At 38.5% G+C, this 16,259-nt stretch overlaps 1 protein-coding gene across 5 annotated transcripts in view; it reads left to right on the top strand.

Annotated features, from left to right (window-relative positions):
* The window catches only part of PPARG (peroxisome proliferator activated receptor gamma), a 168,998-nt gene that overhangs the window by 23,556 nt on the left and 129,183 nt on the right, over window positions 1-16,259 (top strand). For all 5 annotated transcript variants that reach the window (XM_072598457.1, XM_072598461.1, XM_072598462.1 and 2 more), the window contains exon 2: window positions 10,295-10,369. The gene's annotated coding sequence lies outside the window, so the exon portion shown is untranslated. The remainder of the gene's footprint in view (window positions 1-10,294; window positions 10,370-16,259) is intronic.

Below are 16,259 nucleotides of genomic sequence, written 5' to 3'. Positions count from 1 at the left end.
GGAAGTAGTTAAAAAGAAGCAAAGCCAAGATGAGCTCTCCCAAATTCACCTCCAATCAACTTTAAAAAGTTGCTTTAAAAGGGATATTGAGACTAAAATGCTATCTATACTAGGAGCTGACTACCTTGATAACTGACCAGTCCTTTATTGTGGGTGGAATTCATGCATTGGAAATCTAAGTGTTTCTATCACAGGTGGGATGTTGGACTGAGTGTTGGTTGAATAATGAAATGAGTGAGCTTCAAGGTTCTTTACAGTTCTGAAGCTCTCATGATTCCCTCATCCTACTTAGTACTGCTTCTTTGGGAAGACACATTTCTATTTCTTCCGTGAAGAAATTGACAGCAATGTCTTGCTTGAATTAGAATGCACCCCTTTGTTCTGTCCATTTTCACAGAACCTATCTTATAGATAGAACTTAAAGGACATAGAACTTAAAGGCAGTAGTTCTTAAACTCGAGTCTGTGAATTTGTTTTATAAAAGTTTTGATAGCTGTATTTCAATATAAATGGTTTCCTGTAAATGTATGTATTCTATATTTTATTACATGCATTTAAATATATGATTCTGAGAAAGGGTCCATAGGTTTCACCTGGCTCACACTCAAAAATGGTTAAGGATTTCTTAAGTCAAGAAGCATTTATTAAGCCATTACCATGTGTCAGGCCCCTTGCTAAGTGGTGGGGGTACAAAGAAAGGTAAAAACCTGTCCCTAATCTTAAGTAATCTAATGGGGGAGATCACATGCAGATAACTATGTATTGGAGATGATCAATAGCAGGAAGGAAAGGCATTAAACTTTAAAGTAGATCCAGAAAGGCTTCTTCTTGCAGAAAGTGAGATTTTAGCTCTGTATCTTGGAGTACATTAACCTAGAAATGACTGTAGGTTTGATTGTCAACATATCTCTGTGCACAGTTATGCATGTATGCATATACATACATACATACGTACATACATGTATACACACACCCCTCTCTCTTAATCACTGTCCTCTGAGGTAGCATTCATTCCAATCTAAGTTTTTAAAATATATTCTTCTTACAAGTGACTTATTATTTTTTTCAAGTGACTTATAAGGCAGATTTCTACAAAGCAAAGTTAAGTAAGATATTGTCAAAAAGCAGCTAATCTCCCCATTGTTTTCTCTTTCTTCTTCTGTGATGTTGTACTGTGGTTGAAAGAGTCTGGGCATCATACTCCATAAGAGGAAACAGGGAGAGAGCTATACTGGGGATGCCATTTTTGTGTGGGTAAAAGTTCAAACAAAGTCCCATAAGGCATAAAGCCATCCAAATAGCCCTGGATTGAAATAAGAATGGGGGCAGGAGGAGGACAAAGGAAAAGGGAAAAAAAGGGACTTAGATCCTTAGCTGCCTGTGTGACCTCGTGTCCTGTTCCTTCCTTGGGTCTCAGTAACTTCATCTGTAAAATGATGGGGTTGGTCCAGTTGGCCTCTGTGGTTCCTTCTAGCTCCACATGTATGATCTTATGCTCTCTGAGGCATAATAATATATATACGCACATATGTATATATATGGTATATGCCTACTATATATTTGTATGTATGTATATACATGTATACCATACTCTATACTATTTAGCATACATATATACACATATACGTATCATATGTAAAGTTATATCCGTAATAGTTTATGCATATCCTCAAGGTTTGCAATATAACTATTCTATTTGAGTCTCTTTTTTTACCCTCATTTTTACAGTTGAGGAAACTGAGGCTCTGTGAGGTTCAGGCTTATCATCTTAGTCTTAAAAAAACCAGCAAAATGCTAGCAACATTGTGTTTCCCCACTTTTTGCTAAAAGAATAGCTCCCCATGCAAAGGATCAAGTGAACCTGTTTTGGTTTCTTTAAAGTCCCACCCTCACATTGGAGAATTCTCATATGCCTTTAATTCAGAGAAGAGGGATTGTTTTAAATTTAGACAGGTTATTATGGCCTTTGTACTATCAGTTGAAGGAAAAAGATTAGCAATAGAGCAAGATCCAATTTGGTTATATAAACAAAACAGACTTCAGTCTAGGCATGTAGAGAGCCTCAGTTTTCTTGGGAAACTGTTCTCTTTACTTTGGAGGAACATATTGTGAATCCAACCCTTTTTGTGATATGGTCTCCTATATGTTTCTGTTCTGAGCTAAAAACAGTAGTCTTAAAATTTTGAGAAGTTTTTAAAGGTATAACTTTTTCCTTGAAAAATGACCACATTTTTTTTTTAATTCTAGAAAGATAATTACATTTGATTCTCATCTTATCTGAAAGTATTACCTTAACACTTGTTTAAGATATATACCCTTAAACAAGATAGGGAGCTAAAAAAAAATAGCTGTCTTTCTTGTGACTACGTTTTCACTCACAAGACCAGTTTCTTTAAGGCAATGTGAAAGAATGTAAAGTGGACTGTGTTTGAAGTCTCAAGACCTGGTCCCAATTCTGCCCTCTTACTATGAGCCGTGTGGCTTTGAGTAAGTCACTTGACTTCCATAGGTCTTCTTTTCTTTATCTCTAAAGGTTTTGGACTTGATGATGTCTCAGGTCTGTCTGGTCTAAATCTCTGATCCTATATGAAACTCCTGATTTGAAAGGCTGTTGGTTGCAGATTTTTGAGCTCTCATAATCTCTCTTTTTGATATGATATATCAGAGAACAGTGATAACTTCCTCTGATTCTCACATTCCAAGAGGAAATATGGCACAGTAGAATTTGAAGTTAGAAGACCCAGCTTGAATCTCAGACTTTGGACATCAGTTTCTTCATTTGTAAAATGAAAGGATTGGACTAGACAAGCTTTACATATGTTTCTATGAGACAACTCACTTGCTTTAGAATGAGAGAGAGAAGAGGGAGAACTGGCGCTCTCTCTCTCTCTCTCTCTCTCCCCTCTCCTCTCCTCTCCCTTCCTCCTCAGTACCTCTTCCTTTGTCTCCCTCTCTATGCTCTTCCCTCCTCTTCTGTCCCGTATTCGCTCTTTCTTCATCTCTCTGCTTCTGTTGTGTATTCTCTTCCTTTCTTCCTCCATTTCTTACGTCCTTTCTTTTTCTTCCTTTGCTTTTATCACTTAGCCCTCATCTTCTTGGCACTTTTTTAACTTTCAATAATATGGAACAGAACAATTTTATTTATCGTATTTTCTTTTCTCAATTTTAAAAGCAGTCTAACGGAATACTTTATATTTCACTTTTAAACAAATAAAATTAAGTTTCTGATTCCTTGTGTGTGGTTAGGTTGTTTATTTGTTTTTTGGGAGGGATAGGGTTGAGTAGTCAATGACCCTTGCCAGTGGGTTTCGGATGCAGTTATTTCACAGTGTCTTCTAAAAGTAATTTCCCTGGGTTGTCCATGGTCCTTGAGTTTAGGATGAAGTTAGATTGTGGTGACCTCTGAAAGTTTATTTTTATAGGTTATTGAAATATAAGCTACAGCTGTTATCCATTTAAAAAAAAGTGTCCCACACAGTACTTTGCACGTGTAGTAGTAGATCCCTGATTTCTAGGCTCTTATAATGGAATTAACAGTTTCTCTTAAAGTACATATAGTTATACATTTATATACAGACATTCTGTGTGTGTGTGTGTGTGTGTGTGTGTGTGTATGTGTCTGTGTGAGTGGATATGTATGAGTTTTGCACTATTGCTTCCGAATCCTCCCAAATAAAACACCATCCACTGTTAAGAAATTCTTACTTGTTTCACCCCTTCCCTCAGTCACATTATTAATGTCAACACACATAGTAATTGACTGGTCATCATCTTCTGGCTGACAATCAGACATAATTTAAATATTTGAAGTCAAGTTCTGTAGTTGGACTATATCTCCTATGAAGACATCTATACAAACCTTATGTTTCAAACTTAATATGCGTTGTCTTCGCATCTCTTAAAGTGCTCTGCATGTAAGAGGTACCCAAGAAGAATCTGTTGAATGAATGGAACACATTGATTGGTTTTTCCTCAGGCTAATTCTCTCACTTGGGCTAAATTACCTCAGTTTTACTTCCAGTAGCAAAAAATGATTTCTCTAAAATGTTTTATTCTATTGAAGTATCAAATTCGTCTTCCTGGGCTCCAACTGGGGAAGCATCTTTCATGGTCTCTGGATAACCCAGTTAACGAAATGTAATTAGAAGTCTTGTTTCAGATTAAAAATTAGATAGTTTGAAAATAGAATTAATGGAAATAGAAAATAGAACTAATCTTGTTATTGAAATCACTTGGGAGTGTGCCCATATGTTATATAAGTCAAAGATATTTTTTCTTGTACAGTTGGCTAATTCTTTGATTGATTCTTTACTGCTATGCAAATATTTTAAATCTCTTATTCTGTTTTCCTGAAAATTAAATGTGAAGTAAGTTAAAACATTAGATTATATGGTGATTCTTAAATAAAGTTATAGTAATATCTTTTGCTCCTAGAAAACAAATTACCAAAGACGGAGAATATAGAGGAATGATCCCGAGTTATACCAGAAGAGTTAAATGCCACAAGTAATGAAATGTTAGGTTGGACTCCATAAATAATAAAGTCAAAAGAGATAAACAATTTGCCTAGGTGAAATTGACATAGAAAAATGAACGATCTTATTGGCAACTAAAAACATTCAAATTAAACAACTTTAGGCTAACATTACATTAAAATTGCTGATAAAACCCAATGTTGGGAGGGATGGAAGAACAGATTTCTTTGATCGTTGCTATTGGCATTGTCTTTATGGTTAGAGAGTCTGTAACATTTTACAACTATAAAATGATTCATATCCATTAACCTGATCATTCCATTTTGGGAAACTCCCTCCCTTTGGCCTCTCCCCCACCTGCTAAGAAGTCAAACAATATGATATCAATTACACATATGAAATCATGCAAAACATATTTCCATAGTAGCCATGCTGCCAAAAAAGCCAGGAAAATAAAGAAAGTGAGAAAATTATACTGCAGTTTGCATTCAGAGTTCATCCGTTCTCTCTCTAGAGATGATATCACTTTTCATCATAAGTCTTTCAGAATTTTCTTGCATCATTGTGTTAATCAGATTAGCTGTCTTTCACAGTTGATCATCATTAAAATATTACTGTATACAATGATCTCCTAATTCTGTTGACTTTCTGAAATCATCAGGCTCATCATTTTTTATAGCATGATAGTATTTCATCACAATCATATGCCACAACTTGCTTATCCATTCCCCGATTGATGGGCATCCTGTCAATTTCTAATTCTTTATTCCCACAGAAACCTGCTTTAAATATTTTTGTAGCTATAGGTTCTTTTCCTTTTTCTTTGATCTCTTTGGGATACAGACCTAGTAGGGGTATTGCTGGATCAAAGGGTATGCTCAGTTTTATAACCCTTTGGGCATGGTTCCAAATTGTTCTCCAGAATGGTTGAACCAGTTCTCTACTCTACCAACAGTACGTTAGTGTTGCCATTTTCCCACTAGGGGTAATCTCCTCTAGTATTTGTCATTTTCCTTTTCTTTCATATTTGTTAGTCATATAGGTGTGAGATAATGCCTCAGAGTTATTTTAATTTACATTTCTCTGATTAATAATTATTTAGACCACTTCTTTCATATGACTATAGGTGGCTTTGATTTCTTCCTCTGAAAAGTGCCCCTTTATAGCTTAGGCCAATTTATCATTTGGATAATTACTCTTGTTCTTATAAATTAGACTCATTTCCCTATATATTTGAGAAATGAGGCTAGTTATTGACATTTTAAAAACAGTATGAACACATTGACGATATGTAATATGTTATTTTAATTAGACGCTTAAGAGAGTTTGGAGTGATGTGAATAAAGTTTTACATAAACTACATTCCTTTTTGTAAAGTTGCTTGCAATCATAATAAAAATAGATTTAAAATAAAGAAGTCAACTACCTATTTAGGTAAGTAGAATCCAAGCGGATGAAGGCTAGAGGGAGAAGATTGCGCAATTGATCTATACCTACACCTATACTTATACTTCCTCACTTGCAGCCCCAAATCTGGATTTGGTCTTCAAACTCAACTAAAACCTTTCTTCTGAAAGTCACTGGTGACTTCCTTCTTGCCAAATACCACTTGACTTTTTCTCCGTTCTCTTTCTTCTTGCCCTTCTTTCCAGCATCTGACAATCCTGACCAAAACTCTTTTCAGCTTCTGCTCCCCTATTTTTCAGGTATCAGCCCTAGACAGGGTTGTTTTTTTCCTGCTCTACTAATTCTTCTTTTTCTGATATCTTTTCTTCCTCTGAGTTTCCTTCTGTGTCCCTGTCAATGCAGATCAAGGTATGATCCTCAGCGTTTGCTCTGAACTCTCTCTGCCTCAATGAGCTCTAATACTTTCATGTTGATGACCCTTAATCTTTATCTTTGATCTTAGTTTGGAAATCACCTGGTCAGTCTATCAACAAGCATTGATTAAGGCTTGCTGAGCACTGTGCTATGTACTGGAGATATATACAGTCCCTGCCATCAAGAATTTGGGATGACAGCGTATACATATATAGATGTATACACAATAAACACAAACCAATTTGGGAGGAAAGGGACTAGCAGCTGGCGCAGAAAATGTGTAGTCTCAACTTTTCCTTTTACAGATGGGGAAACTGAGGCCCAGGAAGGTTAAATATCTTGTTCAGGATCACATAGGCATTTAGTAACAGAACCTGGACTAGAATCCAGGTCTACTGCTTCTCAGTCCATCTTCTTTCTACTACATCATACTGCCCCTCTTCCATTCCATGTCCAGTCTTGTAGCTACAGCTGCCTAATGGACATTTCTGCATCCATCTCCTCAAGTTCAACTTGTACAAAATTGAACACATCATCTTTGTCTCAAACTGGTTTCCCTCTCTTGACTTCCCTTTTCCATAAATAACACCACCATTCTCCCAGTCAGCCAGGCTCAGAAAATCTCAGAGTCATCTCTGAAACTTCCCCCATATCTCAGTCACCAAATTCTATCCGTGTTTTCTTAAAATCTCTCTTGAATATGCCCCCTTTCTTTTCTAGCTTGACTATTGCTGCTCCAGTCTAGGCCCTCATTGCCTCATGCTCGTATTCCCATAATTGTCCGTCCTTGAGTTGCTTACCACCACCACCACCACCACTACCACCTACACATACCTAATCCATCCTACATACTGCCACCAGACTGATTTTCCTAAAATTTTCCTTCTCTGCTCAAGAAACTCCAGTGGCTCCCTCTAATTACCTATCCACCTGTTCAAAGTCTACTCCGTCTTCAGGGACTGTCTTGGGTCCAAACTCTTTCCCCAAACCTTCTTGACTACTCTGTCTTGCAATAATATATCTTTACCTCATCTTAATTATCTGGAATTACTATTGTGTGTGTGTGTGTGTGTGTGTGTGTGTATACATAAATGTGTATGTGTATATACATAAATCTGTGTGTATGTCCATATTGTATACCTATATATGTGTGTACATAAATGAGTCTATATAGATACATGTTTGTATATGTACCTATCTATCTATATACATCTATGTATATACATACTTGTGTGTGTGTGTGGGAGAGAGAGAGAGTATCTTAGAGTTCTCACCTTGGAGATTCACTTGTAAATGATATTGTACTGAAATCATCAAGCTCCAGAACCTTGCTGTGACTGTTGTTCAGTTGCGTCCGATTCTTCATGACCCATTTGGGCTTTTCTTGGCAGAGATTTTTCAGCTCATTTTACAGATGAGGAAACTGTGGCAAAGAGGGTTAAGTATCTGAGGCCAGATTTGAACTCATGAAGATCAGTTTTCCTGACATCTGCCTCCTCATTTAGTTTAATTCCTCCATTTAAGAAATGAGGCTTGAAGAGTTGGGCTAGTTAGCCAGAATCACAGCAGTTTCATGTTGGAGCTGGGACTAGAGACCCTGGTCTTCTTGAGTCTGTTACTCCGTGCTACTTTTGCTTCATTCAGTATTAAATACATTAATTAACAGCTTTAATTTCTTGCCGTCCCTGACAATCCAAGATCCTTTGACCTCTCTATCTTGCTACTACAGAAGAGAAGGAGTAGGAATACTTGAATTTTAAAGAAAAAGATTTGGTTGTTGTTTTCCAAAATTTCAGTTCTCATGTGTTTTCTGTGCTATAAGGAATCTATGTGTCCCTTTAGTAAACCTTGTGTGCTACAAGGATGAGTGGCATTGATATGAACTCATAGTAGGAGCCCACACTGCCATCTCCTAGGGCCATAGGGACATAGATTTGGAACTTGAAGAGACCTCTGATACAACTGAGTCTAACACCCTCTTTTGACAGATGACGTACAGATGAAGTCTATAAGTAACTCTCTTTCAAGGTCATACAGGTAATAAAGTCAAGGCCTGAACCTTGAGCTGGAGAAGGAAATGGCATACTGCACCATGCTTCCTCCTTATAGTCTAATCACTTTGGCCAAGGAAACAAAGGAAAAAAAACCTCCAAAAGCATGGGAGGTTAAAGGGCAGTGCATGAAGGACCGCCAACTTTAAAACTCTAAACTCAGTTCTAAAAATAAATGCTTTGTTATAATTAAAGCAGGGATGGTATTATTATTAATAGCAGTACTCAGTACCAGCACAGCTTTTCATGTTCAAAGCTGTAGTATTCACAGTATATGCCATACCCCGAAGGGTACTAGATAATAACTATTCAAAGAAAACTTGAAAACTCTGTTGGAACTGGGCAGTCCTTTTCCAGATTGGAACTGGCTTGAACTCTAACATGAAGGAACGTTTCAACCCTGAGGTCTTCTGCTTCCATAAGATACACTGGGCCAGTCTAGCAGTATGGGAAGCACAAAGCTAGAGGTACTAGCATCAGAGAGAAGAAAACTCAGAGTTTATTTTGGGGTCAGAATGTACAAAATGTTCTTCTTTGCCTGGGTGCTGGGACTGCTAGGCTGAAACTGATATGATTCCTGGCACTGGCATTATTTTGTCTTCCCAGAGAGGACAACGTCTGTGAGATTCCTTTGTCCTCTTCATAAAATTCTAAATGGATAGGTCCCAAATCTGACCCCCAATTGACTTAGAAAAAGTGACTATTCTCATTTTTCATTTGACTGTTGTTTATCTACTGAAAGTAGAACGTGTCTTTACTGCTTCCCAAATTCTTCATAGTGTATGGGTTATACCTGCAGCTACTAAGCTAATATGTCACTTATATCCAGTGACATTATCCCCAAGATATTGTTGCATTTTTCAAGTAACTTATTTTGAGGTAATGAATGCTTCCTAGAGCTGACAATAGGCAGGGAGAAGGAGGTGGAGTCCAAAGATCTGGGTTTGGATCCTGGTTTTTCCATTTACTACCTCCATGACCTAAGATAGGTGCCAATATCTCCGGGTTTCAGTTTTCTCACCCGTAAAATGAGATTGGAATCCTTGGACTAGATGGTCTATAAGGTCCCTTGTGGTGGTTGTTCAGTTTTTCAGTTGTGTCCTACTCTTCGTGACCCAATTTGGGGTTTTCTTGGCAAAGATACTAGAGTGGTTTGCCATTTCCTTCTCCAGCTCATTTAATAGATGAAGAAATTGGTGCAAACAGGGTTAAATGACTTGCCCAGGGTCACAGCTAGTAAATGTCTGAGGCCAGATTTGAACTCAGGAAGAGGAGGCTTTTGTGACTACAGGCACAGCACTCTGTGCACTATAGCCCCTTCAAGCTCTAAATCTCTGATGTTATGACAATAAATCTATAGGCATCTCTGTGAAGCAGATGTCATTGTTAGCTCCATGTAACCTGGAGAAGGGGATAGAACAGAGAACTGACCTTAGAGGCAGAAAGTCCTGGATTCAAGTGTCTCCTCTGGCACATAATGGCTGGACAAGTCATTTAACCTCTCATTTCCCCACTCCCCTCCCCACCAGATAACTGTCTGAGTTGCTGAACAGGTAAAGGGGCTTTTCTCATCAGGAATTCCCAAAACCAATGAAATCACAGATTGTTTTAAAAAGTGAATCCTAATAATTATCTTTACATGTAACTGGAAATAACTACTATTTTAAAAGAAATTTAAGTGAATAATACCTCTCTGGAGAGAAGGAGGTGGAACCCATCCCAAGATCAGTGACTAAATTTGAAAGCCAGTGGGGGAAAACAGAATGGTGCCTAATGTAGGAATTGTTTTAGTGGGTTCCTCTGGCCCTCCATCCTATACCATTATTCTTAAACTTACATGGGTTTAGGATGAGGGAAGAGTTGTTCTTTCAGAGGGAGACTGTCTGGGTTCTCCCTAAAGACTTTGTGATCATATATTAAAATCAAGTTTGTTTTTTTCTTTCTCAGATCTGAAGAGGACAGAGTTGAAAGCATATTCATATACAGTCAGAAGACAGTTTTCTAGATTGAGTCAACTTTAAGGTAGGTGAAAAATTATTTTGAATACTGAATCTATACTTAACTTTGTCTTCTTAAGAACAAGCCCTTTCTTCCCAATGTTCTTTTCTACTGTGGAATTACTTAGAAAACTTTATTTTGACTATCTTAGTAGTTTCCATGATATTTTACCATCCCCTTCAAGGAGTGAGTAGTAGCACATTTTTCCTAAGACAAAACAAAGATAGGACAGAGACCTAGGGATGGTGAAACATATAAATGCTTAGAAACAAATCTCTAATCAGTTTTTCAAGTTACTCTTATTTTTCTGTGGCTAATAATACATTAACTCAAGTTTCGAAGCCTTTCATAAAAAGGCAGTGGGGTATAATGGATAGAGTTGTTTTGAAGTCAGAAAGACCTGCTTCTGACACAGTGGTCATGTGATCATGGACAGGTCACTGAACCTCTCAGTGACCTTGTATACCCATTTAAGACTTAACAGATGAGTTGTCAGGCTACATCTGTGAAGGTTTCCACACTATGAAGTACCTACCCCAATGAAATCACACATGCAAACCAAAGAGACCCCACAATTTTATAATTATATTAAAGATGTTAAGCTTGATTCTACCCTGTATGTCATAGGATTAAAATCTTTTAAGCATATAGGCATTCCCTCCTTTCCTCTTCATGCTTAGCTCCAAAAAGAATAATTGCTTGCCCATTTCTGATAGCCTACATGTTGGAATAACTGCCTTCCCAGGACTGGATCTACGATTTGGTACGGTAGTCAGCTATGCAAATGATGAGATATGAACAACGCCAGCAATGTCTCCTGTCCCCAAATCTGGTCTCCAAATACCTGTCAGTGTCTGAGATTTCACCATTTGAGATTTTTTGTCCCCTTTTGGTCTATAAAGTATTTCTTTCTCTGAGACTTTTAAAAGTCTTACTGGGGAACCTGACCACTTAAACTGCCATTGTGAGGTATGAGTTGAGAGCAAGTTGGAAGCAAAGATCATGGGAAATGGCACCCAGGGTAGACACCTGGTAGGACAATAAGGAGAGTGACCGCAAGAGGAGAAAAGGATCTAGAAATGAGAGAGGGAAGCACTAAGAGGACAAATTCTGCCAACTTCACTTTTGCTCAGGGTTTAGTACCATGATGAGGGTACTCAGTGTTATAGCTCTGCTCTCATTCTAAACAAGGAAATAAATGTTTTTGCCTGGCCGGAATCAACCTGGGGTCATAGCTCTAGAGCTGGAAAAGGCCTCAGAGGATATCAAATCTCAACCTCTTTGTTTTACTTATGAAGAAACTGTCCATGCTCACACGGTTTCCCTTTCTCCCCCTCTTTGTGTTATGCTAATACAGCCCCCAGCATCAGCATGGGACATGGGAGTCAGGCAGGTCAAGAGACCGATGATGTCAAGTGTGATTTTAAGTTCTGGGGGAAGAGATCAAAACTGCATTGAATTTGGAGCCTGAGAACATCTAGGCTCAAATGCCAACTCTTCAATTTGCTACTTTTGTGGTCTTAGATAAATCATTTAAGTTGTCTTTGTCCTCAGTTCTCTCATCTGTAAAATGTTTTGAGCTACTTGGTCTCTAAAGTCCCTTCACCATCATTCTTGTTGTCTAGTTATTTTTCAGTCATATCTGATTCTTCATGACCTCTTTTAGGGTTTTCTTGGCAAAGATGCTGGAGTGATTTGCCGTTTCTTTTCCGGTTTATTTTACAGATGAGAAAACTGAGACAAACAGGGTTAAGTGACTCACCCAGGATCACATAGCTAATAAATGTCTGAGACTAGATTTGAACTCAGGAAGATGAGTCTTCCTAACTCTAGGTCCTACCTGCTATCCAGTGTGCCACCTAGTTACCCACAAAGTCCCTTCTCTAAACTCTAAAGTTATAATCCTGTGTTCCTAAATTGTTGATATATTTTTGTGGATTTGAGAAGATCATATTTGCTTTCAAGGGAGCAGACATGGCTGTTGACTAATAAATAGTATTTTTTAATAAAAGTGAAATTATTGGGGTCCCTGAGTAGGGAACCAACACAGATGATCACTACTTTTCATTATAGCACAGTGCCAAGTCAATGCTTGCCCTTTGCAAGCGATGTATCCATGCCTACAACTGGGTCATACTGCCAAATCCCCTAAGTCTTTTCTTGAAACCTCTGGTTAACTCCAAGAATACCTAGGACTGTAGGTCCAGATGGTAGGGCTTTGTCTCTGGGGAGATCCAGCAATTCCTAAAAATCACTAGCTAAACAAGTGGATGCTCTGAGAGAGCATGAAAAATTCATGAGACTCATTTAGAACATAAAAGCTCTTTGAAAGAAAGGATTGTTTCGCCCTTTGTATTTGTATCCCATGAACCTGTTTAATAAATACCTGCTGCTTGATTAATTATACTCGATGTATCTTGAGGAACCCTGGTAGTACTTTTCTAAAGTCATTAAATAGCACAATCAGCAGAAGCCACGATGACTGAGAGAGGAATTGTCAAAAGTCATCATGGAGTTACTTGCATCAGCAATATTTGCTCAATTTTCAGCAACTTAATGTATCCCAGAGTTGAGTTTCAGTTCTTTCACAAACTATAGAAGGACAGAGAGGGTTGGAAATTGAGTCTAGGTTAGGACTGTATTCCTTAGTCTTCTTAACTAACCTCTCCTGGTTGCCTTACCCCTACTCTTTTCTAGCTCAGCCACCACTTAAAATCAGTAACTCCCCATCCCTTCAGAAGATTCGCTACACCTTCCTTTTGGCTACCCTCTCCTACAGTTTCCAGTGGGTACCAGTCAGTCAGCAAGCATCTATGAAATGCTTTCTATGTGCCAGGCACTGTGTTAAGTGTTGAAGATACAAACCGGTTTTTAAAAAATGGCACCTTCTCTCAAGGAGTCAAATAGGGGGTAACGATATGCAAATAATTATGGAAATAGAAGATATATATATATGTATATATAGTGTAAATACAAATAGGAGGGGTGATATCAGATAGAAGGTTCTGGTAGTAGCGGGCAGAGGTGAAGCTTACAGAAAGTGGGGAAGCAGGGAAAACCACAGGTAGAGATGAGGAGGGAGAGCATTCCAGGCATGAGGAACAAAGACCAGTAGAAGACCCAAAGTCGAAAACTGGATTGTTGGGTGTGCTAAGCAGCAGGTAGAGCAGTGTAACTGGATCATAGAGTATGTAGAGGGGAGTCAAATATGGAAGAAGACTAGTCGGCAGAGGCCAGGTCATGAAAGGCTTTAAAGGTTTTAAATGAAGACCAACTCAGAACTGGCACAATCCTGGGATCTTTTGCAGTCCCCTCAGTTTTGCTTTCAGAGTTCTACACTTCTTTGAGCCAGGTTGAATATTACCAGAAGACTTGTATCTGATCAGTAGGGTTGGATTAAGCGAAGGGAGACTGGCAAAGAGGAACCAGCTGAAATTTAGGTGTATCTGTGCTCCTGAGGAAATTATATATTAATTCAGTTTTAAAATATTTAGTGAATACCTCTTAGGTATAAGATGCTATCGGCGGCATGGAAGGGGATATGAAAATGAAGACCTAATCCTCGTTGACAACGTAATTGTTTTAGGAAGGGTAGGGCCTTTCCCTCATCCTCTCCCCCAAAAGATTAAGATAAGCATAAAAATAACCAGTAACACAAAGTAGAATGAAATGTGTCCCTAGAAGAATATGTGCTGAGCATAAGGGAGGCTCAGAAGAGAGGCTCTCATTTGGTAAGGTGCCATTTAAGCTAGACCTGAAAGGATGCATATGTCCCTAAGTAGGGATCCAAGGGTAAGGGCTTTCTAGCCAGAGGAAACAGCATGAGCAACAGTAGAAAAGAGTGGAAACCATAAATAATATCGCTTGACTGAACTGGAGAGTGCCTGTCAGTCAAAGAGGCTGGAAAGACAGGTCCAGGCTGTATTGCTGAGGACCTGGACTCTTACTGAGTTTAGACTGTTTCTTTTTTCAGTAAGTAGTGGGGAGCCATTGAAGGTTTTGGAGCACCATAATAGGAAGTGGGCTTTGGGAAATTTTATTTGGAAAACAGTGTATTGGTTGGATTGGAAAGTAAAGACATTGGCGTTGGGGAGTCTAGTTAAGAGAATTCTGTGTTGTTAGCTAGCTAGAAGCTTTAATTAAGGTAGGGACAATAGGAACAGAAAAGAAGCAAGGGAAATGAGGTATTGTAGAGGTAGAATCACTGGAACTAGACAAATCTATCGGAACTGAGCGGGGGATGGGTGGGGGCGGTGTTACTGAACAAGGGCACAGGGACAAGGGAAGAAAATGAATCAAAGATCACCAAACTTTCAATTTTGGACAGTTGAGGATATTGGTGGTACCACTGACAAAAATGGAGAAGTCCAGAGGAAGTCTCTAAGCTTGTAAGAGAAGAAGAGGTTTGAACTGGACCTAATGAACTTGAGGTCCTGGTGGGACAGAATATGTATCACTTAAAAACTCAGAAGTTTTGGTTTTTTGCAAACATTGAGATCATGTACAAAAAATAGCGACTTTTCAGATGTGAAAGACAGAGGCCAAAATTTGACAGGTCTCTGTCTCTATATATTTATAGAGAGTTTTTATGTATGTATACACACATATGTGTATACACATGTATGTGTACATTTTACATATGAACACACATATACAGAGTGAGAGACACACACGTATACACACACACTTTTGTATGTGTGTGTTTTTTTTTAAGAAATCTTAGATTTTTGGAAGAAGTCTCTAAAATCTCAGGGCTGTTACTCACTTCAGAATCCCCACTAATGGTACACTTTTCCATGAAACAGGAAGTACCAGAAATCCTGAGAGACAGCTCTCCCTCATCCCCTGGGATTTCCTCTGAGCCTCCTTTGTCAGGATGCCCCTCCCTGATCAGCCACAAACCTTTGGGGCAGTTTTTCTACCCAGATCCTTTCAGGATATTCCCCACCAACTATCCACCATTAGGAATGGTTCCTGCACCATAAATTTTGTAAGTCTGAAACTTGGTACACAGGAAACTCTGGAGCCCAGGCAGCTGGGAGAGTCGCCTGTGGGGTTAATTTATAACTAAGACAAATGAATCTATAAAAAGAAGGAAAACTCTATGAGAAATATGTTAACTGATGGCAAGTGGTGGGGGAAGGGGCTTAGAAAAATGCTATCTGAACTTGTTTGGTCCCAGTGATTTTACGGCTAAGGAATTCAATTATAGGTGTGCTGGGTGCAGCAAATCACAATTCTGTAAATTACTGATGGGACACAAAGATCTTTATCGTTTTCTGTATGTATCCACATGCAAAGTTCAGTCCTGCCTTCTGTAAATAAACTCTGATGCCTACTCTATACTGCCATGCCTACAGCTCCAGGGGTTGGAATATAGAGAACTTTTGAAACCTCACGGTATAATATTGGGCATATTTATAAATGAGATTAGCAAATAGGGCGGATTACTTTTCTTTTCAGGACTAGGACCATTCATTTGTTTCATTTTGCATGATTAGGCTTTATGGCATTTAAAAAGGACTCCATATATATCGGTTAATAGATGCATTTTTTAAAAAAATATCACCAGGAATTAGAAATGCTTTTAAAGTAACAGAATCTCAAAGTTGGAAATTACCCCAGAGGCCATTTAGTTCAACTAGTACAGAAATCCTTGGATGTGGCATTCTTTAGAAGGGTGGGGGGAGACTCACCTAATAGCTTAGGTATGAGCTGACTTCTTATTTGACCAAGGGAGGCTGATTAACCTCTAGGCAGTTATAGACTGTTTCCTAAAGGATTGCGTTCTAAATCTATACTAAAAGGTCAAATTCAAACATTTCAACCTTCCACTGGTTCCATCTTCTGTAAGAAGCCTTTTCTAATTCCCCTTAGTGCTAGCCCCTTCCCTTCAACATTATCTCTCCATCTC

This window comes from Notamacropus eugenii, chromosome 3 (assembly GCF_028372415.1).
Source record: "Notamacropus eugenii isolate mMacEug1 chromosome 3, mMacEug1.pri_v2, whole genome shotgun sequence".
Lineage (NCBI taxonomy): Eukaryota > Metazoa > Chordata > Mammalia > Diprotodontia > Macropodidae > Notamacropus > Notamacropus eugenii.
Note: the sequence above shows the minus strand (reverse complement) of the source record. Positions and strands in the feature narration are given on the sequence as shown.